Source organism: Desmodus rotundus, chromosome 5 (assembly GCF_022682495.2).
Source record: "Desmodus rotundus isolate HL8 chromosome 5, HLdesRot8A.1, whole genome shotgun sequence".
Taxonomy (NCBI): Eukaryota; Metazoa; Chordata; class Mammalia; order Chiroptera; family Phyllostomidae; genus Desmodus; species Desmodus rotundus.
In genome coordinates this window covers 7,323,587-7,346,832 of record NC_071391.1, presented here as the reverse complement: position 1 = coordinate 7,346,832, position 23,246 = coordinate 7,323,587, and the positions used below count along the sequence as shown (strand labels likewise).

Below are 23,246 nucleotides of genomic sequence, written 5' to 3'. Positions count from 1 at the left end.
GAGGGGGGTGGCAGGGAAAGACAATGGGAGAAAAACATCAGTGTGAGAGAAAAACATGAATTGGAGGTGTCGTGCATATACCCCAAACAGGGATTGAACCCACAACTTAGGCATGTGCCCTGGGCATGAATCAAACCTGCATTCTTTGGGTTTATGTGATATCCCTCGAACCCTCTGAGCCACACTGGCTAGGGCGCAATTGTTTCTATTCAGATTTCTTTTCCTTGTCTGAAGAGAATACTTTTTACAGTGCTACGTTTTTTTATTTTTTTAAGATTTTATTTATTTATTGTTAGAGAGAGGGGAACAGAGGGAGAAAGAGAGGCAGAGAAGCATCAATGTGTGTTTGACTCTCACGTGGACCCACTGGGGACCTAGCCTGCAACCAAGCCATGTGCCCTGACTGGGAATCGAACCTGCAACATTTAGTTCGCAACCCACTCTCCATCCACTGAGCTACACCAGCCAATGCCTATTTTCCTTTTTCAACAGACAATTTCTTTAGAGCAGTTTAGGTTCACAAAGAAATTGAACAGCAAGTGCGGCGTTCCCACACGCGTTCCACACACGACCATGCACAACCGCCCTGACCCTGACTACAGCCCCCCTACTGGGACATGTGTCACAATTAGCAACCACAATTGACACATCAGTATCATACATGGCCCATAGTTACCAGTAGGGTTTGCACGTGTGTTGTACATTCCATGTGCTTAGTGAAATGTACAACTAGGCATACCCACCCTTACACTGCAGAGAGATTTCCTTCCCTCAGATTCCTGTGCTCCGCCTATATTCCCTCCATCTCCCCAACCCCTGGAGACCACTGACTGATCTTTCAATGTCTCCATGGTTTTGACCTCTCCCTAACCTGCTATCGCATCAGGGACCCGGTAAGCTGTAAGGGCCTGCGAGATGCTAGAGCCACTCAGTGGGAGAATCCTGGGTTCCCGATGAACCCTAGAGGTCAGGATGTGTCATGGACAAGCATCTGGGAGCAGTAGGTCCAGGAAAAGGCAACAGTTGTTCAGAGTGTTCATCCCGGAGGACTATGTTATCAGTGATACTGTTGAGAATATGGACAATGGTGATAATCAAAAGCAGTGGACTTATTTCCATTTTATTATCATTTCTCAGTTCTCCACAGACAGTGCACCTTCATGGCCCACACCCCTGGGGGCACTACCACTGCCCCACCCTCTGACCTCAGCACATCCTGCAGCTGACCCCTCTGCTGGCCTCTGAACTGCACCGCACCCAGATGTCACAATGTAAGCCACTGTTTTCACATCCACTGCAAGGAAAAAGGTGGTGAGTTGATGACAGATGTGTGTTCTGGAGAAAAGGAAGATCAGGGACTCAGAAGAATGCACACAACTCATCAAATGGATTGCTGCCTTGGTCTTGTCCCTGAGCAGTGTGTTTTCCAAATTACACGAAACGACATACTTGAAATAGTTATTATTTTATTGCACACACAGTGTGCAGTAGTGCCTCAATCCTGTTCTACTCTCTCCTCTAATTCCCTTAGTTCCTTGGTGTGTATTCAAATGTCTGTTCTCAGTGGGGAGAGGAGCACTGTTTAGATCGGCCCAGGTCTCCTAATGTCTGGCTCAGTGGAAGACAGGTGCATTTACACATTTGCTTCACTCTTCACTCTGTTGCAGTATCACATGTCAGGTAGTCTCCAGAAAACTCCCCTGCACACCTGTGAGATGATGGGATTGACTTGGGAGCATTATCCTTGATGTTCTTATTAAAATAGTTTTGTCCCAGATGTCCTGAGTCAGAGGGTCCCACCAGCAGTGGCATGTAAGTGTTTGTGTGTGTGTGTGTGTGTGGTGACATTTGTGCTGTGTGCCCCTGAGGCGAAGGCCAGACAGCAGACTTGCCTTACTAAGTTGAACATATAGCATGGATTCAAGATGCAAGTGTCCACCTCGGCTTCTAAGGTGTTAATCGACATCATTACTTCAACAAATGTACAATGTTGCAAACTTTTTTTTGGTTTCAAGGTGGAGCTATCAGGAAAAGTTAGTGTAAAAACACTCAAGTTTATAAAATTCAGAGAAGACAGTAAAAGCATACTTTGTAGCTACAGTAATCACTTTTTATCACAAATAAGGTAAAGTCTCAATTACTGCCCAATCAAACACTCTTCTCTTAGGCTCTATTGCAAGCTCAGGCAGGAAACCCTGCAGTTATGAGAAGGGAGCCCAATGTTGTATGTGTGTTTGAGGCTGCAGAAGGGGTGAAGGGCATGTTCTGATTACATCATCACAACACTGTAGCCTGAACGAAAGTAACTCAGCTGATATGTCCTGCAGTGGAGTGTACGTTAGTAACTGTACCCATGCATTAAAATTCCCATTTCTGTCATTAAGAGAGTAATCAGTTTTTTTCATGATAGATGTTGTTTTACTGAGTTGCATGTGGTTTCTCTCTCTCAGAACTGCTTCTAGGGACATTCGTCCTCTGGGGACAGCTTCCTGAGATACCCACTTTGCTTTCCCTGACTCAATATGGCCATTGAATAGCAGCCAAAATGCCGGGATGCAGGGCTAATGAAAGGTCCCTCCCTGAACCCAGGGTGAGTCAGCTCTCTCCTTCATTCTAACCCTGATGCCACACTAAGACAATAGGCATCACACTTGGCCAAGGGCATTATTTACAAGTTAATGTAGGATTATGTTTGGTTATGAAATTTTTATTTCTATTTAAGCTTATTAAAAATATGGCTACTGAATAACAATTAAAAATTAATAAAAAAATAAAGAACAAAAATTACAATAAAATAAAAATATGGCTAGAAATATATTCCTGAATTCTTACAGTATTTGTGACCAAGTTAAACACAAGTGTGCCTGTGCAAAACTCCCCATGTGGCCAGGTTTAGATATCTGCACAATCTGACTTCAGTGTTCAATTCAGCAAAACGTTCCCAAGAAGAACAGTGACAGATGTTAAGGGCCCCAAAGGGAGGGGCTGCTAGCTACTGCAGCCTTTGGACGCTGTCCATGGTTCTGAATTCCCTGAGAACTTGCACAGGGTTCACCTGCATCTTCGATGATGCTCTTTCAATGTTGGCGTGTGTCTTGTCCTGTTTCTTCACCAAGGCATTCACTCAGGTGCCTTCATCTTCCACGACACAGCCGGCAGGTTGGACAACCTGTACCGTGAGACCTCTGGTATTTGGAGGAGGCACCATAGCATGCCTTCACCGTCCCCACTGTGACATTCCTCAAGTTCTTCACAGTGCTGATGAGGGACATGGCGCTGTCTAGCCCAGAGGTGATGAGCTCCCCACCATGTGTTTGCAACTCGGCCTTGACCTTGCTGCAGATGTTGAGCTGGTGACAGTAGAGGGCAATGCGCTGCTGGGAGGCCAACAGGTCCTGCTCGCAGGCCTCATCTGGGCAATGGTCTGCAGTGGTATGGCCACCCTTGTCCCACCCGAAAATTGCCTCGGTAATTTTCTTAGCAGCGCTGCACAGCTGATGTATTTTTTGAGTGTCCCAGACCTCGGTCAAAGTCCCTCACCTCCACAACGATCATGCTCATCTGCCTGGGCAGCACAATTGTGTGGTTACCACTGACAATCTTGTTGAACACCTCAGTATACAAGTTTCTCTTTTCTTCTGGAAGTTAACTGCCTGTCCCTTAGTGCTTTCTTTTTGCTCTTAGCGATGCTAACCAGGCTGTCCTGGGCATTCTGGCCCACTATAGGCTGATCAACTCCTGGCTGGGCACTGGTCCTACTTCAGACAAGAAAGTCTTCTGTCTCCAAGTCAGAGTCATGCATCTCCTTGGGAGTCCCTATCACTAGTACCACTTTCCTGGTGTCCCCCATGCCACTGCATACCAGGCAGGAGGCTTCAATCAACACATTCTCATCCACAGGCAGGTGGGATCTGAGCTGAAGGCTTTCACCTCTGCATCCACTGGCTCAGTAAAATGTGCCATGACTGTTTTGGAGAGAAGCTTGGTACTTTCCACCACCTTCCCTCATGTGGTCCCCTGGCTCATAGTTGTCCATGGCTCAGGTGACAGCAGGAATGACCCGGGTTGCTCAGCCTCAGATTGTGACAGCTCTGTGGTCCAGCCCATCCACAGCTTTCTCATGGGGAACAATAACACACCTGTTTACATATTCCAATATGTGACTCTCTGAGAGAGCCAGGAAGTCATCAGTGCAGATGACATCATCGACACCTTCTGTGAGAACATGGACTGGTTTTTCCCACTCTTCTTTCAAAAGATCCACATACTCTTGGGACAGTTCACTCTCTGCTTTACCTGATACAGCCAATGCAGCATCGATATCCTCAGGAAAGAGAGTTTCTAGCAGGCTTACAGAGGTCTGAACAACCTGGATATATTCTTCATTGTTTGATATGCAACAGGCCAAGTTGGTGGCCAGTCAATTTTTTGGCATGTTCCCAGAATACCTGGGCAGCCTCTTTAACTTCTTTTTCATTTCTGCTTTTTGCAGCTTCAATCAGTTCTAACAGGGGAATGTTGGTTTCCAGGAATGAATCTGACCAGGGGTCTGTGACAGTTTGTGAAGGTGTCTATGCAGATCTCTGTTCTTCTTCATCATTTTACCTATTGCAGAACTGAGCACATAGTTCCTCTTTATAAAGATGTATTTGTTTGTTTGTTTGTTTGTTTGTTTCCTTACTTATTAGAGAGAGGGGAATGGCAGGGGAGAGAGATCGATGTGTAAGATAAACATTGATGCGTATGTGCCCCCACATGACCACAATGGCCCACAACTTTCAGTTCCCATTGCCTTTTAGCTACCACGATGTTGAGTTTATCCACTTGAGGTTCCTGGGCTTTATATTGTATTCCCAAGACTTCTTCAGAGCCATCAGTCCTCAGTTTCAAGATGCCATCTCCAACAACTTTCAGCTGAACAAGTAATTTGTAGACACCTGCCATGTCAGCCAAAACAAGCAGCCAGGTAACTGCAGAGAGCAGAGCTGGGCTGACTGAACCACATTACCACACATCAGAGAGGAACTGGGGTCATCCACAAATTCTCCCGCAGCCTATGCATCAAATCAACTTCTTTTCCAACATCTTCTGAAGCAGAGACAAGATTCTCCTTCAGACACTGACTCTCCTTCCAATTTTATCCCATTCTCCAAGAATTCTCACTTGCTTGTTCCCCAGATGCAGCCAAAACTGGGACCTTCTTGAAATGGCCTCTCTTCTCTTTAGGGGGACCCTTCCTATTGGTGTTCACCAGTCATAACCTGTGCAACAAGAGTCTCCATAGTCTCTCAACTGCCAGAGTCAGAATGTCTAGACTTCACAGGTTTCCCATCTGAAGTCTACGTTGCCTGTGAGCACAGCAGGCATTTGTGTGGGAAAGGGAGCAAGCACAGCAATTTTCCCAAGGCCTAGAGGCAACAGACGCCACTTGTTGTTCCTCCCATGCAGCTCCAAGGAACAAATCCTGGTGAACAACTTGGTAAAAATTCTAAAGAAACTAGGCATAGAAGAAAAATCTTTACAACCAGTAAAATCAGTCTTCAAAGTCAACAGCAAACATCACTCTGAATCAGTGAATGCTGAAGGTGCTTCTGTTACAATAGGGGGGGAAATACCTGATGAACCCACAACATTAGTCAACATGGGTCTGCTAATTCTCTGTGTCACACACAAATAAGAACGTGAAATAATTGTAAATATTTGCAAAGATGAGATTAAATTCTTCGGCTTGCCAACGATAGGATTCTTTTTCCAGGAGCCATGAAACAGGCTTACAGAGAACCACTAACAGTATGAAAACAGTAGAGGAGATACATTGTACGTTCTGAATACATGCTCCATATATACAAACACAACAGCTTGTGTATGCTGTAGGACAGAGAGAGAATTAGAAATGGATGATGTTCTCATTGGCAAAAGTGACAAACCATAAAACACCTAGGAACAAATCTAATGAGTAAGGTATATGCTGTGATTTGGAAGACTAATTATAAACATGTTAATCATTCCAAAGTTGATACATAAACTCAATGTCTTTTAACATGATTGCCTATGGAGATTAGTGAGAAACTGGATACAATTATTTTAAAAATCTTATGGAACAATTTATGTGTGAAAAGGCCAAGAATTAGGAAGAACACTGAGTGGTTACTTTGCACTAAGATATCGAAAGTGAATTAATAAAAAACTCTTTTTTTATCTCTATTAGTGTAGCCTTAGAAATAGACCACTATTCTGTGGAACATCATAGGAAACTCAAAAATGGATGCACACAAGAGGGAACTTAATATGTGGCATAAATGATGTCACAACTCGACAGTAAAAGACTCTTTATGGTCAGACATCACTACTACCCATCAGCAAGAGAGAAACCAAGATTTCTACCTCTTACAATATACAAAATCAGAGCTGGTTTCAAGACTGACATGTCAGAGGGGAGGAATTTCAGTGAAATGGTTGGGACAGGAGCCAGATTGCATGGGGTTGGGAGGGGATTGGAGGTGAGCAGTGGGACCAGTCACTGGAATGTGGCACAGTGAACACTCCCATATCTTGTGATACACACACACACCCCAACTCTGGCACACACAGCCCTAATCTACAGGCTCTTGGTTTTATTTCTCACCTGATGGAGGCCATTTCTCTGACTTGTAGAAAAGTTCAGGGGAATAACCAAGATGGCGGCGTAGGTAGACACACTGCGCCTCCTCACACAACCAGAACTGACAGAGAATCGAATGGCAAGGGGGCCCAACACCAAGGAAATAAAAAATAAACATTCATCTAGACCGGTAGGAGGGGCAGAGACGGGCACCGGGGTGGAGAGGACTCGCGTGGCTGTGGCAGGATTGAGACTGGCGGAGTGTGGGACGAACGGGGCAGGCAGTCCGAGGACTAGCAGACCCTGCAACCCTACATTTGCGCAGATAAACCGAGAGGGCCGGACTCAGAGTGCCAGAGAGCAGGGCAGGCAGAGTGCGGGTAGCACACCGCAGCCCCACATTCGAACATAGATAAACCGGATGAATGGCGGGGAGCAAAGCAGACCGCACAACCCAGTGCTACAGCTCGGGGAAATAAAGCCTCAAACCTTTGATTGAAAATGCCTGTGGGGGTTGGGGCGGCAGGAGAGACTCCCAGTCTCACAGGAGAGGTCATTGGAGAGACCCACAGGGGCCTAGAGTGTGCACAAGCCCACCCACTCGGCAACCAGCACCAGAGGGGCCCAGTTTTATTGTGGGTATGGGAGTGGAAGACTGAAATCTGGAGGAGAGTGAAGCAGGCGCCATTGCTCCCTCTGGGCCCCTCCATCACGTACAGCATCACAGCAAAGCAACCAGCGTTACCCTGCCCCAGTGAACACCTAAGGCTCCGCCCCCTGAAGTAACAGACGTGCCAAGACAAAAAAAGAAAAAAAAATGGCCCAAATGACAGAACACTTCAAAGCTCCAGAAAAAATACAACTAAGCGACGAAGAGATAGCCAACCTATCTGATGCACAGTTCAAAGCACTGGTTATCAATATGCTCACAGAATTGGTTGAATCTGTTCGAAAAGTAGATGAAAAAATGAAACCTATGCTAAGAGAAACAAAGGAAAATGTACAGGGAACCAATAGTGATGAGAAGGAAACTGGGACTCAAATCAATGGTGTGGAACAGAAGGAAGAAACAAACATCCAACCAGAAAAGAATGAAGAAACAAGAATTCGGAAAAATGAGGAGAGGCTTAGGAACCTCCAGGACATCTTGAAACGTTCCAACATCCGAATTATAGGGGTTCCAGGAGAAGAGGAAGAACAAAAAATTGAAAACTTATTTGAACAAATAATGAAGGAGAACTTCCCTAATCTGGCAAAGGAAACAGACTTCCAGGAAGTCCAGGAAGCTCAGAGAGTCCCAAAGAAGCTAGACCCAAGGAGGAACACACCAAGGCACATCATAATTACATTACCCAAGATTAAACGCAAGGACCTACATCCAAGATTACTGTATCCAGCAAAGCTATCATTTAGAATGGAAGGGAAGATAAAGTGCTTCTCAGATAAGGTCAAGTTAAAGAAGCTCATCATCACCAAGCCCTTATTATATGAAATGTTAAAGGGAGTTACCTAAGAAAAAGAAGATCAAAAATAGGAACAGTAAAAATGACAGCAAACTCACAGTTATTAACGACCACACCTAAAACCAAAACAAAAGAAAACTAAGCAAACAACTAGAACAGAATCAGAACCACAGAAAAGGAGACCACATGGAGGGTTGTCAATAGGGGAGTGGGAGGGGGAGAGGGGGGAAAGGTACAGAGAATAAGTAGCATAAATGGTAGGTAGAAAATAGACAGGGGGAGGGTAAGAATAGTGTAGGAAATGTAGAAGCCAAAGAACTTACATACATGACCCATGGACATGAACTATAGGGGGGGAATGTGGGAGGGAGGGGGTGGGCAGGATGGAGTGGAGTTGGGGGGGAATGGGACAACTGTAATAGCATAATCAATAAATATATTTTTAAAAAAAGAAACATAAATGGTAGGTACAAAATAGACAAAGGGAGGCTGAGAATAGTATAGGAACAGAGAAGCCAAAGACCTTATATGCATGACCCATGGACATGAACTAAGGGCGGGGGGTGGGGGGTGCTGGAAGGAATGGGGGTACTGGGCGAAGGGGGGGAAGGGGGGAAATTGGGACAACTGTAATAGCATAATTAATAAAATATATTGTTAAAAAATAAAAATAAATTTTAAAAAAGTTCATAGCAGGTGAAGATAATGGCCTATAAGAAGATAGCAATCACTTCATTAGCATAGTAAACACAACAATTAACCAACACCAGAGCTTTATTGGTCAATACCTCTGTACTGGGCAACGTTTGGTAAGAAATATCCCTGTAGAGTCTCATCTCTCACGCCGTACACCAAAGAGTGGCAGATTTACAACGGGAGGGACTTACAGAAGATGCCAAGGCTACGTGTACATGAATGTCAGATGCTTAGGGATTAATGGGGACCAATATCCACCAGGCACAGAAGACTCCTGATGTCCCCTTCACTACAAAAGCCTGTGCAAGTAGAAAGGTCTTTGTGGTCAGCAGGGGATGAAGTTAAGCAAGGTAAGTAGTCTGGAGGATTCTCTAGTGAGTGTCAGCTCATCAGTTTCCTGGTCCATCTGACACGTCCTGAGGCCTTTTGGTCTCTTTCCCCAGGGAGATCCTCCTGAATCCCTGACCAATTTCTTCAGCCTCCCACAGTAGCCCCAATATAGTGCCTTTCTTCTCTAGGGTGAGGACGCAGAACACCTGCATATTTTCAATGGCCTAAATGGCACCTGTGTGTGCAGAGGTCTCAAAATCCCATGACTGGGAGGTAAAGGTTTGTGGGATTATGACTTGCTGTCCTCCCATTTCCTGTTCACCTGTGAGCTAACATACCCTGAGGATCCGAGATTTCAAGGGTGGCCAGCACAACTGCTCCATATGGGGAGGGACCACAAGAGTTGAGTGAGGAGGTGGCCTTCAAGGCTTTGAGGCAATTCTTCCTTGGAATGCCTGTGTGTGCTGTCAGGTCCCCAGGTAGAACACCTGTATTGTGAAAGAGCTTCCCCTTGTCCCAGCAACCTCGGCTTCTGATGGAAAGGAACTCAGGATGGAAGGAGAGTACTTGACAGCTGAGCATTTTCTCCTGGTGAAGAAGACCACTGGGTCCCACATGGAAATCTCCTGGGCCCAGGACAGGTAACATGACCAGAGCCTCAAGTGCTTTACTTTGCACACATCCTGGATGGTCACTATGACACTGATAGGGCTTGAAGCCACTTTTGGGTTGTTTTTTTGTAATTTACTCAGTGTTTACCTCGCTGCTGGATCTGTGACCTTCCAGAGCTCTGGGATTGGGCGGGGTATGTGCTTGTAATTTGATGTGTACAACTTTGCATATCTGTTAGAGAACATTCTTCCTAAGTTGAGATTCTTGGCTATGATGGAGAAAGAACATACAGCCACCCTAACACAATGGAGCTGTAGCAAGAGTTGCTGAACAAGAGGAAGGGAGCACTGTCTGATGCTCCAGCCCTTTCCTGGGCCTGGGTCTCCCTTGGAAGCTCACCTATTACAGCAAGTAGTCAGATCATGGTTAGGTGACTGAGGGCTGTGCACAGGGGCCAGTGAGAGAGGGAGGGGAAGTGCAGCCTAGCACATGTGTCCTTGAAGCCTCAGGACGTACATCTCATGGGCTCTTCAGTGCACAGGTCAGGGGAGGAAGTGGTAACACGCTTTACGGAGTTTCTCAGCTGAGGCACATAGGTGATGTGGGCACCGTGACAGATCCCTGCAGCCTTGGGGAAAGCCCAATCTATCTCTTTCCAATAATGATACTGCTTATCACAGTAAAATGTTATTGATCAATACATTTCCTAATGAGCTGGATGAGGCTTGCTCTTGATGTTACATATCCCTGGAGAGCATAATGTATTGGTAAAAATGGGGCCCTTTCAGTCACGGTGTTCATCCTCAGAGGTCTTGACTCTGAAGCACTTGTCACTTGATTGTGCACCTGTGAAAAGCATAAGTCTGGGGCGCCAATGTCACTGGAGTCCATGTGTTCCTTTGGAGAATGGGCCAAGACTGACAGTGGGATCTGCCACTCAAAATTATTTTAATGATTGATCAGCCACAGCACATTGGGCCCTTCTTTGATGTTATTCAAAGCCAGGACACAGGGACCCCTCTCTGTAGACATAAGTTGTGTCCTACAAAATACTGCTCACACGGAGCCCTTCAGAGTCTGGACTTGCACATGCAGACTCAGTGCCAGGTAGGATCTGACAGACGACGTGTATTTCATCTGTCTTGGTAAAAGGGAACAAGGATATTTATGCCGGGGAGGTGGCACATGACAACCAGTGTCACCAGATGATACGTAAATTGTATCACAAAGTAAACGTGGACATCATGATCCAGAAATGATGATCACTCAAATGTTCCCATCCCCCGTGTTTTTTCTTCCCCACTTCGACACAGAGAGCTGAAGGAGCCCTGGCATTTCAACAGCTGCTAAAGGACACCTGTCAGCAGCCCATCCTGCTGAGGACCATTGTCAAGGGACTCTGTGTGTCTTGGGATAAACAGTACCTTCCCCACCTGTCACCCTCCTAAACCCTGAGCTCCAAAGTGCAGGACTTAGGATTAGAAAATAACAATAACAGTCTCTTAGATGTGATCATAAAACAGGATAGGAGGTGATTGAAAAGTGATGATCTTATTTTAACTAAGAGAAATACCACTGGAATCAGAGCCAAATTCAGAAGCACACTCAATCAGCATTTAGGATAAATCACCATTGATCCTTGGCAAACTCGATTAGATTCAGTCTGAGATTTGCCTTTGGGGGCGGTTGTTTATTCTGTTTGACTTAGGACTTACATTCTTCGTTATTGTTGCATAATCGGAACAGCTGACTCTTACTGCCAGGTACTGTGGTGGCCATTGCTCCTGAATTAATTTATTTATCCTTGCACAAATGCCTTCCTCTCGGCATTATTATACAGATGAGGAAAGTGAGTCTGAGAGCATCAGCACCTTGCTGTAGACCCCACAAGAAGAAAGCTCCAGATCTAAGCTTGAATCCAGGTAGCCTAGATTTGGGCTCTTCCTCACAACTCAGTAAGGGAACACATCCTAAGTTTGAAAGACCCAAACAGCACTGCCTAATTCAAAACAATGTGTGAAAATGCCCCATTGGCATTCTCATGTGGGCGGGATTGAAACTCTACAGTAATTTGAGAAGAGCTGACTTTACATTTTCTTATATTTCTTCAATAACAGGGTGTGTTCCTTGGTGTTTTCAGATTCCTTGTTATATCTGTGAGGAAATTTTCACAACTTTATCTTTCAAGGTGTGCCTGTGTGAACTGTGTGAACCTCAATATAATTTTGTTGCTGCTGAAGTTGCTGTTGTCAGAGGTGCCCGTATCTCTGTTGTGTCCCATGGTGATACAGGTTTATGGGAAGAGAGTGTCCCTCACAGGCCGTCCTGCATTCAGCTGCATCACAAGCTTTCATCTGTTTTCACCGTTTTTCTGAGGAGGTCATCTTAGATTTATCAGAGACGCCGTCAACCCTCTATATCCCATGACCAGTCATTGGTTTGTTTTTAGTCCAATATTTCCCCTTGTTTGAAGAGAGTGAGACCAACAGGATGTTGGCCTTCATTTTTTACCAGTCTCTAGTTCTAGGACAGTTTAAGGTTCACAGAAACATGGAGCAAATGTACACAGCACTGCTACCCTTATTTCAACACAGGCACAGCCTTCCCTATACTCAGCATGGCACGGCTAGTGGCACCTTTGCCCCCAGAGAGGGTAATTCTTCGGTGGTGGGGTCAGCAGATATGTAGTTTACATGAAATGGCCACACTGTCCTCCAGAATGGTGGCATTTTGGCATTCTCAGCAGCCAAGAGGAGAAGTTCCTGTTGCTCCACAGAAGAACGCCCTGGGGCACGTGGAATGGTGTCCCCTCAGCCACCCCTTGGTCCCCAGTGTAGCTGGGGCACAGGGGCCCTCTCTCTGACCTGGCCCAGTCTGTCTCCAGTCACAAAGCAACCCCTATCCCACTGGGAACTGGCGTTTCAGAGTAACACACACAGGTTCCTGTGTTCCCTACCAGTCACCTGGGTCATGGTGTCTGGTCTTCCCTGGTGCTGTTCCCACGGGGTCCCTCCTCCCACCACCACCTCATGTCCAACCCTGTCTCTCCTGAGAGGCCCTCGTATGCTCCTCTTTTCCCAGAATGCTTCCTAACACCTTACCTCCGAGCAGTCCGTGCTCGCGGTCTTCTACAAGGTGCCAATGAGTGGCTGGGGACAGGAGGAGGACGGGCCATGTCCTCACTGCTGATGCTGTGACCCTCAGGACCCAGCAGGTGTCACCCTCATACCTGACAAGGGAACTGTCACTTAGGTAAGTTTCCTGTAGATTTGGTGGAACCCTTGCTACACCAAGATTAAACCATTAGATGAGTGTTGGAGGGAGGGAGATGGCCAGGAAGTCTTCCTCTTGGCACAGCGTTCTCTCGAGACCCAAACACCACTGATATCTTCACAAGTGTCCCCACACTCTGACCTGTCTCCCTCAACTGCCCAGAGTGACCCTGTCCCAGCAGGCTTCCTTCTGCACTGAGATGCACCCGAAGCAAACATTCCAGGACTATTTCCCGATCCTCTTCTCTGTGCCAGGTGCTAGGTTTAGACAGATGAGCAAAACCAGTCAGTGCCTGCAATTAAGGAGATAAATTCTAAGGGGGCTCCCATCAATCAACTGATTGTACGTGTATGAAACTCCAGTGAAGGAGCTTCATCCCAGTGGGCACCTGCTAATCAAGTAATCACAGTTTTGTAAGACTTCAACTTCAGTTTATGCCACAAAGGAGATGTACATGGTGCCAGCAATGACGATGGTTGACTAAGACACCAGGGCTGTGGCCATGGCGGTTGGCATCAGGTCTCAGTGAGGAAGGAAGCACTGGAAGCCAGGCCTTGTGATCTGTCATGTCCGAGTGGGCAGGGCCTGTGAGGCTCACTGGGTACAAATAGCCCTGGGCTCCCCAGACTGCTGAGTCCAGCTGCTAACTGCTCATTGTTCGCTGAAGCTGAACTCAGAGCAACATCCACCATGAGACTTTCCCTGTCTGTCCTGCTGGTCACTCTGGCCCTTTGCTGCTATGAGGGTGAGTATCACTCCTAATAAGACTACCACCAGCCCAGGGTAATAATCTCTGAAGTACAGAACTTACTTGGGGAGGGAGTGAACAGATCAAAATCCAAACCAGCCATTCTACTTGTGGATTAGCTCCCCGAAGGATGAAGGTTCCTGTATCAATTCCCAACACCCTGGAACTTTACAGAAAACCTTTCAGGCCACTTTGAAGAGCTCCCCATCTGAAGCCTCACTCCCTGTCTCGGGTCTATGTTCACAAGCAGCAGGACTGGGTAGATTTGGTTGTGCATCACGGTTCTGCAACTCCGCAGCTCTCTGACTTGAACTCAAGATTTCCAACCTCCCCAAGTCTCCTCTCATCCTTGGTTCACACAGGAACCAGCAGGAGCAGCTCTGACCATGGAGTGAGTCCAAGGGTGTCAGGGGCCTGCTCTGGGTCTTATCAGCAGTTCTCCTTCCCAGAGTCTTTGGTGCCAGTTGAGTCCATGCCTCCCGAACTCTGTCTCTCAGACTCATAGAATGTACCAGCCGGGAGGGTTTTAGGACACTTCTAGGTTCAAGAAGAGACAGCAAGGTCTGGCTCCCCCAGGAGTCAGTCAGGAGCAGCAGCACTCAACACATCCACATGCCCTGCTCCTTTTCTGCAAGTCCGACCAGGACCAGAAGAACCAGTGCAATATTAGGGCCACACTGGCTGGGGTTCTAGGTGTTTTCTAGCCACTCCTCCAGCCATACTTTGTGGTGTCTTCATGCCCTTGACTCTGATCCAAGTGCTTTTGACTCTTTCTCTTTCCTCTGACTTTCTGAACTCCTCCTCCTTCCCCATGTTGCCTCTGATCTGACCTCTCCCCATCTCTGCAGAGTTGCTGTCTGATCAGGTCACCTGAGAGCCGAGAAGAGCACATTCCCTGATGCATGTTGTTGTAGAAACTAGGGGCAGAGTGGGGGTTGGGGATGGAGAATCCAGACCAGGAAGAGTGGTGACTTCGGGTCTCAGCACAATGCCCTTGGAGCCGAAAGCAGACCCCAGTTGCCACCTCCAAACATCTCAAAGGAATTCTCTAGTCAGTGCCAACCAGAAGAGCTAGTCGATGTTCATGTGTGATCCTCAGATCTCTTTCTAAGTTATTTAGCTGTCTTCACCAATGACATGACTCCACTGTTTAATTTACTCTCAAAAGAGCATCTTCCAACATTCCATCGTTGGAACCAGCTCCTCTCCAGACTTGGTGCCTCCTCTCAGAACTCTGTCAAATTGTCCTCTCCCAATGAGATGGAAAAACTGATTGCTAAGAGCTCCTCTACCCCAACATCAAAGACAAAAAGAACATGTCACTCTAATGACAGACCAAACCCTAATTTCTGAAATCCAAGGAAAGTGAGTTTCAGCAAAGCAGGAGAGTCTTGGAAAGGCGTGCATATACATTACACCAGAGAACAGCTGAACTGGGGCTTAGTGAACGTTTATTTTCCCAGAACCAGCCCTGTTGGGCTCTGTGAGTTGAGCAAGTCACGACTTCTAGAATTTTCCGTTGTCATTGGCACACTTATGGGATGGGACCCTAATACCCCCTGGCATTCTTATCTAAGGTGTGGGGCCTGTGGGGGGAAATTGACTTCCTTCCATCAATTGTATTTCTTCTTCTTCTCCTCCAGCAAATGCAAAACTCTGTCCAGCTGTGATGTCTGAATTCAGAAGCTTCTTTTTGAAACCTGCAGCTATCCACAACTTGAATCTTCTGAGATTTCTTCCCCCTAGAGAATCTGCGGAGGCCTCAGTGAAAGTGAAGCAATGCGTAGACCGAATGCCCAGAGAGGACAGAGAGAGAATTTACAACGTTGCGGTAAATTGTTCCCCCTTTTCTAGGGGCTTCTGCCTTGCTGCACGGCCAGGAGGGAGATCAGAGTGCTGCAATGTGGGCACTAGGCGGGGAAGCACCTGCCCCTATTCTCACCTGTGACAGAGTGCCCTGTGGCCACAGGGTGGATGATGACATGACACCTGCTGAGCTACACTAAGGCTGCACAGTACATCTAGCATGCTCCTCCTTTTCAGGTCACCCCTTTGGGCATGTGTACCCACAGTGTCCTTAGGGAGGACAACCAGGGCCCAGGTTGTGATGCTGCAGGGGAGAGACTGCTGCTTGCCTGCCTGGGAGGATTAAAAGTTCAGAGGGGGCCAATTTTGTCATCCAGTGGCACAGTCTCTGGGGAATCTCATGGAGAGTGGGGAGTGTTGGAGGACAGGCACTGGGCCAGGTGTGGGGTGGTAGTGGGTGCTGGCCCAGGCCCTGTGTCAGGAAGGAGGGATGACTGGCTGTGGCTCCTCCAATTCCCACAGAGTGAGCCCCTCCATGTCACTCTGCCCTACTTTCCCAGCCCTCACCTATCACAGCCAGTGGGCACAGACTCTCCCTGTTACAATCAGCAGCCTCAGGTGGATCTGAGACACTTCTGTTATGTGTTGGGGAAGAACTCAGATAATACAACTGTTTCCTAGCTGGTCCACCCCTGGAATAAGGTTGGGTTAGCACTAATTCCCACACTGGCTGGATGCTCAGTGTGGGGAAGTCCGTGTGCTGTGAGGTTGATCTCCTCACAGGAGACAGGACAATTCCTGCAGGCAGAACATCTCACGTCCCCTCCCCCCTCTCCCACCCCTGTCCTGTTATCTCACCCTGCACACTCTTGGCATGAAAAGGTAGATCCCTCACTCCTGGGACTCTGAGAGAGGAAATCCTAGGCTGCTCCACCTAACCCTTGACCCTCTCCTGGCTCTACTAGAAACCCGAGGCCCATGCCTGGGTCACTCGGGGTTTATCGGTAGGGCTATAGACATGTTCTTCCCTGTCCTGCATGGTTTGTCATACCTCCACCAGGACTATTGAATACCCCACCCCATCAGCTCTCCAGCCTGGTGGCTCCAGTGCCTATGTTGGGTGCGAAGTCCTTCACATGTTGGTTTGAACACCGGTCCCTGTGAACATGTCATTTCCAGGGGCACCATGACTGACACTCCCTGTCTCTCTCTCTCTATTTCAGAAAGGTATACAGTCTGTATGTAACAACTAGACTTTAAAAACCTTACACAAGCGTGCCTCTCTCATTCAAGGATGGCCTGATCACCCCCAGAAAATGTGAAGGTTTCAACATCTTGCTTCAATAAAATACTTGCCGTGCACTCCTCTGCCTGTCTTGTTTTTCTCCAACAGTTTGTCCCTGCAATTGGGGTGGTTCTCGTCATGAAGTGGCCATTGGGTTGTGTCCATAGTACATTCTGGAGACATAGTGTCCAGTGACCATGGTGGCCTGAGGGAGGGATCCCAGAGAGACTGCTAGCTCAGGAGCCATCCTCCATCCCTGCACAGCTGCCCAGTCACAGGGCTAGGAGAGAAAAGGGAGGTGAGGGGTCAAAATCACTCCAAAGTGTCCCATCCCTGGGCTTTGTTGAGGGAACTGCTGCCTCCCTGAGCAGTCACACGGTACCCAACCAGCAGCCCCACTGCTGTTCCAACCCCATCAGAAGCACAAACAGCATGCCTGGTTCTCACTCCTCACTAAGTATCCATGCTGGGAGGGTGCAAGGTAAGTTGTTATCTGTCTGCTTCTCTCTTTGTAGTGAATCTAATGGTCAGCCTTCGGGGAACTCTTTGCTCTCTGCACAGTCACATTGCTCACCACCCTTGGCTACTCTTCCTTCCTCCAATGCCCCTTAATGCCCCAGAAACAAGCACCCCACTGCCACGGGCAACCCCATGCATGCAATCCACACTTCCTGCAGCAGAAAAAGTCCAAGAACTGTTTCTTTGCCCAGCCTACCCCTCCCTTGGGAGCCACACCCAGCCTAATGGGTCCTCCCTCCAATGAGACAGCTGACAGAGCAATGAGCACACCTTAGGCTCAGGGATCAGTTTCCAGTGGCTGATGGAACATAGCACCACGTGCTTGGTGGCTTCATGGATGGCATTTTCTCCAGGGGTGGGGTATAAAAGGTTAAGACCTTGAACACTCTGCCAGAATCACAGCATCAGCAGGGCCATGCTGACCTTGGACAGGTGAGGTGAAAATCTGTTCCTGGCTGCTTTCACCTTTGAAGGCTGATGGCATTCCTGGCGCTGTCCACATCACTGCAGTGTCTGCCCCAACACAGGACCTTGCCGTCTCCCTTTGTGTGTGTTTGCAAATCTCTCTCTGCCTCTTTCCTTTATGAAACATGGCTAGGCATTTGGAGGCCACCAATAAATTCAGAATTTCTCCCTAACTCACAACCTGCACCCACGTCGCATCTGCAAAGCCCTTTGTGCCATGGTGGGTAAAAGACAGGCTCCGAGTTTAGGGAATGGATTTGGCAGAGGGTGGTGGGTGGGGCGGGGCTTTATGGTCCTACTTCAGCTCCTCTGCTTCCTGACACCTAAGAGTCCACTAAGGTCTGCCCCTTCCACAGTCGAGCATTCCTCCAACATCTAGGCCTTCCCATCAGAACAGCCATCATCACAGTCCAGTCCCAGCCCTCCCCCACTGCGCTCAGGTCCCCTAAACAGCCTCGGGGTCTCAGAGGCCCCAGAGGACATGAGACTCATGACTTCACTCAGAAATGAGTGTGCTCAGGCCTGTGTGACCCTCACACCTCACCTGGGGCCAAACAAACACTTCATCTTCCTTTCTCTCCTTTGCTGCCACCTTTGCTCTCCCAGATGCTAACCTTCCTTCCTGACAGATTAGGGCATTCAGATGGGGAGACACGAGAAGACAAGAAAGTTCTTTCCCAATATTGAGTAAAGAAAAAGCAAGGATGGTAAATCTCTAAAACATAGTCTATTTTCTGGGATACTTTCCTTGAAAGTGTGAAGTTTGATTTCTAAACACTTGCCAGGGCGTACGTTGTTCCCATTTGTGCTGGGAGGGTGAGAGGCTAGAATCCTAAAATGTTCACCTTCCTGCTTTCCCCCGGCTCTGGTCTCTCTTTGGATCAGCAGCAGTTGCCTGAACAGCTACAATGGCTGCGATAATTCTGGTCTGCATCTCTCTGAGCTCTTCCATGTGCAGCAATTGCAGAATGTCAGCAGCTTCATCAAGAACTGCATCACCTGTGACAAATGAATGCTGTGCTCCTGTAAACAACTGGCAATCAACCCTTCTGTTGTCTGGTTTGCTTTAGTGACTGTGCCTGTGTCAGGTGCTCCTGGACCAAACAGCATGTGGCCTTCAGCATTACCAGGTGATCCTGATGACTTTGAATCTGAGGTCCTCCAGGGTCATTATGCCAGCCTTAAAATCAGCATTATTTATATCCACAATGATGAGTGGTTCCACATTTGTAGCTGCACTGTCGGCCTTTTTTGTGTTTTCTGATACTGAGTCCTTGTATTTCTCAGCATTATGGCCACACTCAAGTGTAACAGCTAAGTCAAGAAGCCATTCCATGGCTTCTTGCCAATCTTGAAGCTTGAAAGGACAGCTGACACCTATGAGATACTTTTCAAAAAATGTGGGCCGGTCACTGCTGTGGTTATTGCTTAAATTAGCATGATTTCAATCTTGTAATGTCCGGTTTTCTGGTCTGCAAGTCAAACAGTAAAGTTTCTATATTCTCTTTAATCTTTGCAGATGAAGTGGGCAGGGTTAATGGAGTTGAGGGCCATCACCTTGCCTCAACCCTGGCCTGGCTTCTGGCTGTGGTTTCCCAGGCTTGGCCAAGAAGGCAAGGCAACGATGAGAGAGCCAAGCAAGATCTTAATTGACACATACTTTTTTAAGACTATTCCAAGTTCTCTGGTCCAAACACAACTTTCTCTCATGGGTCTTCAGAAAATTCATATTTCAATGATGTGTTCTTGTCTCACGATTAATAAAAATTTACAGTAAAACAGAGTATTCTGGAAAAGTTAAAAATATGACAGCAGGAAAATGTCACAATGGATATGGAAGACAAAGCAAAATAGTGCGACAAAAGTATATGTGATGGGGGACTCAAATGTAGGAAAATTTCAGTTTCAGGTGATAGCTAATAATCCTCATAATCAATGTATGTAAAAAACTATTGTTCCAGGAACTGAAGGTAGGACCTGCCCTGACTCCAGGAGACCATCAGCAGTCCCACCTTTGTGCCTCAGGAGGACTGCAAGCACTGAAGATGGTATCTGAGCCCTTATGCTTCCTGGAGAGACTCCCACTGCCCAAGACACACACAGAGCCCAGCACCCAGGGCACAACTAAAATACCACCACTGAGGACACAAATGAAGGAATGCGCAGCTTCTGTCTGATGAACATTTTCCCTGAATTCCATCCCCTCACCTACACTTTTCTCTCCTCATTGAAAGGGTCAGTTGAAAATGGAATTGAAGACAGTCTGGTAGGGTGCAAACTCACACTCTTCTCAGTTCATCGGACATCTGAATAAAGCGCCCGTAAACCTTCAATCCCTGCCTCTGTTATTGGTTCTGGTAGGTGACAGGCAGCACAAATGCTGGCTTTTCTGTGTTCCTATATATAAAAGACTGGAATATGGAAGAAAAGAAAACCATATCGAACTAAAAAATTCAGAAATGAGACAGATTGTGGTGGGAAGAAAGCCACAAAATAAATATACTAAGAAAATTTCCCCACAGTGAAAACTTTGAAATGGAGTAGCTCAGTCACTTTCCACACATTTTTGTGACTTTTTGGAACATCACCCCAAACAAAAGAGATTCCTTCAAGAAGACATGTCACTGAACACCAACACGGGTTCTGATCCATGCCGCCACCCTCTAGGTAAAAATCCAGAGGCAGAGGTTGTTGAAAATGGAAAGAGGTCACTCATTTAAAAGCTGCACAATTTTCAAAGAATGCCAAGCTTCCACCTCAGAGCCTATTCCCTCTGGAATACCCAGAATTACCCCCACCGGCCTCTGCCAGACAGAGACAAGGTGCACGCAGAGTTCCTTCTCCTATTTAAAAATACCATCCTTTGGGAAACTGCAGGTGGCTGCTGCACAAACACCCAGGACACTTGGCTTCTTTCCCCTTTGCTGTTGGGCCTCAGGCTTCTCCTAGAGTCTGGCAGTAGTCAGCGTCCTGCATGCAGCACACCGCCCCTTCTTCCACTGGCTACCAAACGGCCCAGCACCTGTGCCCCATCCCTCTGGCCATCAGCTCACTGCCAGGTAGGTGGGACCAGTGGAGCAGGACAGTGCAGCTCCAATCATGGGATCAGCTGCCCCTTCCTGAGCTGGGGACAGGGGATGAGTCCTATTCCCTGGCCACACGGCTTGCAGTGCTCACTGGTCTGCAGGCACTCTGGACTCCTAACAAAGTGAGCCAGGGGGAGAAAGCCCTTGTGTTTCTCCCAATCCTCTCTTTTATATCTCCAGGCCCCTATTATGGTGCCCTCCAGACGGTTCTCTTTCCCCAACCAATCCATTCTCTTCCAAAGCAAGACATGAAGGTCATTACCTGCCACTGCCACGATGTTCTGGGAAGAAGTTGGTAGGCTTTTCCCTCTGTCAATCACCATAGCCAGCCTGTGCTGACTCCAGGCAGAGCCTCCTTCTCGCTGACTCTCACCCTATGCAGAGGGAAATTGGTCACACACAGCACCAGCAGCCTCACCCTTTCCACCTACGGTGTTTCCTGCAACCAATCCTTCACACAGCCCCTCCTTGCCCCCACTCTAGCCAGGTCTCTTACACATCCATCTGTATCAGAAACACTAAGTCACATGCAAAGTGGACAATAAAAAGTGAATCAACACAAGAATGAAAAACACAAAGTAATACTGAAAATTCAGAGGCTCTGACCTATAATTCTACACAACTAGAATTCTTATACAGTCAGCCAGCCTTTAAGCATGAAAATAAATATGTTTCAGAAATGCAAATCTTCAAAAGTCTTACCTCCAATGATCTTCTTCTCAGAAGGCAGGAGAGAATGTGCTCTACAAAAAGGCCTAGATGAAAACAGCGAGGCATCCAATCCAGTCAGCATAGGACAGAACATGGGTGTTTATAATGAGTCCACAGAGAGGAGTATAAAATATTCCCACCCTCAATGCCAGGAGACACAGTGAAAGAAGCTGCAGGAAACGCTGGCACGGCCGGTGTGGACCAGATCGGAGAGGCGTCTAGTGCTTCTCACTGGAAGTTCCTTCTCAATATTTCCTTTCAGGAACAATACTCCTATTTCATTATCTTTACAATAAAAACGTTGAAGGTAACACGAACTTTAAGACAGAAATGGCAAGGAAGGACAAGATTGAAATTTATGGAGATATAATTGGGCAAAGGGGGTTAAGAATCTGCTCATCATCTCAGGTCAACCTGGAATCTACGCTGCACCACACTTGCTGTATTTTGTTACAAGGACATCAGGGCAGAAGACCCTTGTTGTTCTTGTTTTTGTGATTGCCTGGAGTATGATTGATAAGCAATATGACAAGAAAGAATACCTTTGAACTGGCTAAATAACTCATATATTTGTCTGTTGTATGTTGGGTATGGTGCTAGGCAGTAGAAATGCAGGAGTAGATGAGACAGAACTAGGGACGACTCTGATGGGATTTGTGGTGCAGGAGGGTGTGTGCGAAAGTGACAAGAATGGTGTTGAACATGTCAGAGGACAAGTGGTAACTGATGGGAAGAAATGAAACAGGTTGAAATGATATAATTGCCAATCTAGCTAAGGGATGGGTTCAAGTACTCGCTTCCTACATCTTCTCCAGTATACTACCACAAGCTGCAGAGCGTTAAACAACAGGAATTAATAGTCTCAAACTTATGTTATTGACCATAGGTATTGACAGGAGTGCAGGATCGGTCGGCAGTTCAGCTCTGCTCACTCTCTGTCCATAGCTTGTCCACTGAGGCCCCCTCACACTCCTCATTTTTTGCCACAAAGTCAATGGACATTTCTCCATCACTGGGAGTCTCCACCATGGCTTTACTGCCATTGGAGTTGAAGAGGCTCATTGCAGTGGAATCCCTGAGCATCGCTGGTTCTTTAGCAGCACACCTGCTCTCACCCACTTGATGTCAATAGCACACCACCCACCCTGTCAGGACACCAAGATATTGCTGCCCATGGACAAATGTCCACAGCGGTGGGTGCAACGAGGGAGAAGATGCACCCCAGCAGAGAACCACGATTCTATCAGTGTGCAAACGCATTGTTAGATCTTCCATATTCTCTGTGTTAATGCCCCAAAGGACCAGAAGGGCACACTCTGGAGGCCCATGGTTAGCCAGAAACTGTGAGCATGAGCAGAGGGAAAATGAGTAACTGAACAGAGAAGACTTGGTGTTCAAATCTAATGAACCTGAGGACGTAATGAGCATGGGGATTAAATATTAACCACACATTTTGTCAAGTTGTGTAAAGTTCAGGGTTTTGGTGACTGTGCCAAGGAGAATAACTACAGGTGACACCTGATCCTGAATCAGCTTCCAAATCCGACTCCTTGTCCCCACTCATTGGATGGATCCGGGTTAAGTTGGATCAAGTGAATGTTCTCTTCTGGGGAACAGAAGGGCTGAGGTGGCCTAGTCCCTGAATGTCAGG

General features: G+C 47.2%; 1 long non-coding RNA gene and 3 pseudogenes across 1 annotated transcript; 1 reads left to right on the top strand and 3 right to left on the bottom strand.

Annotated features, from left to right (window-relative positions):
• Positions 1-2,915: 2,915 nt before the first annotated feature.
• Positions 2,916-4,682, bottom strand: LOC128780954 (catenin alpha-1 pseudogene; annotated as a pseudogene).
• LOC139440885 (catenin alpha-1 pseudogene) lies at positions 4,678-5,367 on the bottom strand (annotated as a pseudogene).
• Positions 5,368-13,581: 8,214 nt separating this feature from the next.
• On the top strand, positions 13,582-16,891 carry LOC112309036 (uncharacterized). The gene is made up of 3 exons (XR_002975216.4): positions 13,582-13,720; positions 15,367-15,554; positions 16,753-16,891. It is a non-coding gene; the product is annotated as an uncharacterized lncRNA (long non-coding RNA).
• Positions 16,892-18,639: 1,748 nt separating this feature from the next.
• LOC128780819 (RNA transcription, translation and transport factor protein pseudogene) lies at positions 18,640-22,678 on the bottom strand (annotated as a pseudogene).
• Between the last annotated feature and the right edge of the window lie 568 nt (positions 22,679-23,246).